Below are 6,000 nucleotides of genomic sequence, written 5' to 3' on the forward strand. Positions count from 1 at the left end.
ACACTCATTTGGTAAACACTTTGGAGACAAATGGCACCTTAGGCTCTGTAAAGCCACAGTATTTTCCTGAAAGGAACCCCTTAAGGCTGTGGGATATTCCTTAGATTTAACCAAGGGGATATTCACGATATTTAACAATGACAGAGCATGGGCATCAGCCAATCAGAATGATACCTCTCTATAGATTGAATGCTTGTTTCCCCAAAAATTCTTATGTTGAAAGCTAATTCTCAAGGGGATGGTATTTGAAGATGGGGCCTTTGATAGGTGATTAAGTCATGAAGACAGTGCCTTCATGAATGGGATCGTGCCCTTATAAGAAGCCCCAGAGAGCACTCTCACCCCTTCCATGTGATGACACAGCAAGAAGACAGCTGTTTTTGAACCAAGAAGAGGATCCTCACCAGACACTCAGTCTATAGAATCTGCAGGCACCTTGATCTTGGACTTTTCATCATCTAGAATTGTGAGAATTAAATGTTTGCTATTCAAGCCATACAGTCTATGGTATTTTTGTTATAACAACCAAAACAAACTAAAACAAACCCCCACCACTCAACCAATAAGGGAGGATGAAGCTAAAGAATACAATGTGGCCACCTTAATACTTAATACTTAAAATAGCCTTTGAGCAACCTTTAATTTCGAGAATAAAGACAGATCTTTTTATTTTATTGTTGGGTTTTGTTTTGTTTTGTTTTGTTTTGTTTTGAGTTGCTATGAGTTTTTAAAAATTTTTTAATTATAGTTGACATACAGTTTTCTATTAGTTTCAGGTGTATAATACAGTGATTAGACATTTATATGCCTTATGAAGGGATTATCTTGATAAGTCTAGGATCCATCTGATACCATATATAGTTATTATAATATTATTGATTATATTCCCTATATGGTACTCATAGTTATCACAATATTATTGACTATATATCCTATGGTTTTCTTAACTTCCCTGTGACTATTTAGTAAATGTGAATTGGACTTCTTAATCGCTTTCACCTTTTTCTTCCATCTCCCCAACCCTCTTTCCTTCTGGTGACTATCAATTTGTTCTTTGTATTTATGAGTTTGTTTCTATTTTTTAGATAAGTGAAGTCATATGGTATTTGTTTTTCTAGGATCTATTCACGTTGTTGCAATGGCAAGATTTCATTCTTTTCTATGACTGAGTAATATTCTGTTGTATATATGTACCATATCTTCTTTACCCATTTGATTATCAATGGACATTTAGGTTACTTTTCTACCTTGGCTATTGTAAATAATGCTGCAATGAACATAAATGTACACATGTCTTTTCTTTAACTTTAATTTCTCTGATAAGAGAACTTTTTAATGACTAATGCTTCTAAATTCTGTGGTAAAAGCAACAGTAGGTTGAGCTATACTGTAAAATGTTCTCCTGTATTACTTTCTGAATAAACTAAAGGAAAACTGTCTAAAATATGCAAAATCTACCTTTCATTCCACTGTGTCAATTCAAGGTAAAAATTAGAGAAGTTACTGGGTGACTACTATATATAAATATGGGACTCATGCCTTACTTTTATAATCTCTAATTCTTACAACAACCACATACATATTACTAAACCCACTTTGCACACAAGAAAGCAGTTTCTGAGAGGTTCTTTGTTTTGCCAAGGTCACCTATTTAGCTCATGGTGGGTTTTAAAATCAGGTCTGTCAAGCTCAGGTCATCTTCTCTTCATTCTTCCTTTTGAGAACTAAATAACTTCTCTCACATTGTGTTCACTCTTAGGAGTAAAATTGACCAGCCCAGGGAGTAGACATATGATCAAAGCAAAGTTTGGTGAATTGAAAAAATATTTTACAATTGTTCTTCACTACCGCCCCATATCCATACCACTTTGCAATATGAATTTTTCAGCTCCTCTCATCAACAGCTAGAGTCTCTTTCCCCAACACTTGAATCTGGACTAGCTCTATGACTTGCTTTGACCAATAGAAAGTGGCAGAAGTGACACTGAAAGTTCTGAGCAAGAATCTCAAGGCACATTTCATATTTCTATAAAACTTTTGGACCTTTGATCATTGCCATGTGAACAAACTCTTGCTGGCCTGCTGAAGAATGAGAGACCACAGGAGTAGAAACAAGCCATCCCAGCTGGACTATCTTAGATGGACCAGCTCCCAATCAACATGAAAGCTAATGGAAGATATGTAACCATTTACATATCTAGGCTAAGATCAGCTGGGCCTGGTACAGATCTGCAAAAAAGTTTAGCTGTGCATACACCAAACTGTCAATCTGCAAAATCATGAGCTGCACAAATATTGTTTTAAGACACAAAGTTTTTGGAGCAGTTTGTTACACAGCCAAAACTAACCAACACAGAAGGTTTGAAAAGACCTATGATAAATTCTAGAGAGGGCCCACAACAAGATTTTTAACTACTTCTTGCTGCCTGGTTCACTAGACCTTCCCCAATACAGCCCTCTCTGAGTCTGGTTCTTTAACATCATCTTTAATACTATAAGTCACCTATATCCTTACGACAAGTTCTTTTGCTTAAATTTGTCAGAGTTTCTGTCAATTGAAAGCTCATTAACTTACTTTAAAACCTTTAGGGCCAAAGTCTTCATTTTGCTGCTAAAAAATTGAAGCCAAAGAAAAGGGTCAGTATCTGCCCAGAATCATGCATCCACTATCGGGCAGATGCCAGGACCAGAATTTAGACAACCTAACATAGAAAACAGGACCATTCGCGTCATACAAGGCCATCACCCTAGTCATGACATAAACCAACACAATATCAGCAAAGTAAATAAGGCAAGCTGTTGGAAAAGCAATCTCTAAATCTCAGTGACTCGTTTAACACAATGACATTTTTATTCTCATACCTCTCACTGGCTAGTAATGGATTTTTCTGGTGGGATAATCTTCCATGCACTCATTTGGGGACTCAGACTCCTTCTATATTGTAGCTTTACCCTCCTCTAAGTCCTAGGGGTCCTTACCATTCAGCAGCACATGGAGAAAAGGAAAAGAGATGATCCACGAGGGGGTTTTGTGAGCCATGTCTGGAAGTAGCATGTATGATTTTGTTCATATTCCATTGGGCATTGCTCAGACACGTGACCACATCAAACTGTAAGAGAAATATATTCCAGCTGTAAGGAAAATATATTCTCAAAGATGAAGTAAGAGCACAGATATGGGCAAATCTTTGCGACAGACGTTTAGCTGATTTTATACAGCATTACATCACTGAGAGTAAGCTCTTTCTGCTCTTTAGTAAATCACTCCATTCCAAAATGTGATCAATAAAAGAACACACCCACTTTTTACTTACTGTTAAAAAAAAGATAATAAAAAATGTTACTTGCACAATGGAGTACCCAGAATCTGAAATTCTTAAGTTCACTTTAGCTTGCTAAAGAAAAATCTCTGTTAAAGACAGGAAACCTGGTTCAGAATATACTATTGTCTCACCGCAATATTCTGCACTATTTCCATTCCTTCCCCCAAATTAGTCTGAGATCAGGGGCCAGGGAGTCTACAAGTAATCGTTTGCTAGCCTTTGTTGAAAAGCAAATTTAGCAGTTTACCAATCACTAGATTGCTCTTAAGATTTTGGCATCACAGATACATTGAGAGAAAACACATTTCTCTGCTTCTCACCTCCCCAATGGATTTCTTTACCTCTTCCAATTTCATAAGAAAGCCCTCAGGAAAATAGACTTGTAAAAGTATCAAATTAATAGATAAGTTGACCCTACATTTTTATTTCCCCATGATACATTCTAAATACCAAAAAAAAAAAAAAAGACTAGACAGAAAACAAGATCCATCCATCCACATTCCAAGACATGCTCCAGTTACCAAATCATTGCAGAGCATTGCCAGGATGCAGAGACCACGATTTGGGCTAGAATCCAGATATTTCCAATATATTTCAGTTACTTAGTTGATACTGAAGACTGACCAGCCGTTAGGTGGCCAATGGATTTTGCCAAGGAACCTGCATGGAGGGCATTGTGGCATCTTATTTGCTGTAAGTTGCAGCTCTTTGAACCACAAAGCATGCCTCTGAACAGCTGAGATTATGAAACCAAGTCCTGGAATGCACATACACTCATTCACTGTTTTTACATTTCTCTGTTTCCAAAATGTTTGGCTACAGTTTCTTCCTCCCCCAACCCCAGCTCTTTCTTAAGGACAGAGAAGAAATCTAATTCTCATAAAATGATTGGTTTTCAAAATATGCTAAGCATTTAGAGATTTATTAGAAACTGTTTTAGTTCCTCATTAATCTAAAGCAAATTATTATTGATTTACAACAGACGGCTCATCTGATATCCTTCAGGCAGTCATAAAAAATTAGTCTGAGCATTAAAAATGGTTGATGTCTCTCTGGCAATAGCAACTAAACTTAGTCAATGACAGCCCCTTCCAACTGGATGAAAAATAGCCCATTCTCATTGTGTGTTCTGCTCACTTATGTGTAAATGTTCTGAATAACCTGTGTTCACATGCATTTATTTTCATATTGGGCTCATTTATCAGAGAGCTCTAGATACCCCATGTGATTTTCAGAGAGGGAAATAACACTACCATGTGTTTTTAAACTGGACATGTTTGGTTATAGCAAGATTTTTTCTTTCTTTCTTTTTTTTTTAACTAAAAGTCATGAGGGTTTTTATTACTTGTAAGTAATCTCAATGATTACAGTTCAAAGTCTGCCTTGCATTTGCTGGCTAGGAACATCAATTCTCTACCCAGTTTAGGTCTTGGCTCTGCCACTTGAGCACCTTATCTACCCTTGGTAAACTTCAGTTTTCTCCTCTGCAAAATGGGAATGCCAAGATCAACTACCTCAAAGTTGAGATTTAGATGAGATTTCTAATTTTATCATAGCACCAGGCATATAGAGATTTATTTATTAATATGTTATTGGTACAGTTCCAAGACTAATAACAGGCAAAAATTAATAGTTTTGCCTACTCTCTCTCTACTAAAGAGGATTATGTTTTGCCAGGTCAGTCGCTTCCTCTCTTGTGGTCCTCTCTGAAGTGTCCAGCCTTGCCAAATTAGAGTAAAGCAGAGGGGTGCAGGTTTGGATGAAGGCCAAGACAGGATCAGAAATTTTAAATAAGAGGCTCTGAGGAAAAAGGCATTGGCATAGTATATGAGGAAATTTATTAAAAGATAAAGAGAGATTTGAAGTTATGTTCTTATGGTATGTTCTTATTTTCTTCACAGTATTCAAGGAATTTAAATAAAAGATTTGATTATTTCTAAAAATCTTTTTGGATGCTGGACTGTGTATGTGTTTGTGTATTTATATATGTGTGTGTTTATTATCCTGATGGGCTGGATCACTTGGATTATGGAAGTATGTGTTATTATTACTACTTCTGCTATTACTATTTGGTTTAGACAGGCAGCACTGCCCTTAATCATTAATAGCACCTGCTTCAACTTTCAAAAGTAGACTTTCAAATAGAGAAACGGAAAAAGTAGTTTATACAATAAAAATTATGGTCACCCTTCTTCTATTGCTGCTGTTACTGCTATCACTGTTATTATTTTTTTAATCTGCAATTGAAATAATCAGTGCAAGTTTTTAATTTCCTACTTCATTCCACTTGGAAAAATGTTTTTTCATAGATTTTATTATTAAGCAAACTAATTCCTCAGACAATTAAAGCACCTAAAAACTCATATGCCCCATAAATGCCAATTTCTGGGAGAAAAGTTAAATTTTAGATACCACTCAACCCTAACTTATCCAATGAGCTCATTCATATACCTTAATAACATCTTCAAATATTTTTTTCCACTTAAATGTCCTTTCCTATTTATCTCCTGAAGAGACAAAGGGCAGATACAAAAGTTAGGCTACATCAGGTTTCTTATGTGTCTTATGGGACATTTTACCCATAAGAACATGAAAATCTAACATAATATAACAAAGCCATTCTTATTTCCAGATCTTCAGATACAACAAACATTTTAGCTACAGGAGCAAACATCTT

The sequence above is a fragment of the Pteropus alecto genome, unplaced genomic scaffold (genome assembly GCF_000325575.1).
Source record: "Pteropus alecto unplaced genomic scaffold, ASM32557v1 scaffold45, whole genome shotgun sequence".
NCBI classification, from domain to species: Eukaryota; Metazoa; Chordata; class Mammalia; order Chiroptera; family Pteropodidae; genus Pteropus; species Pteropus alecto.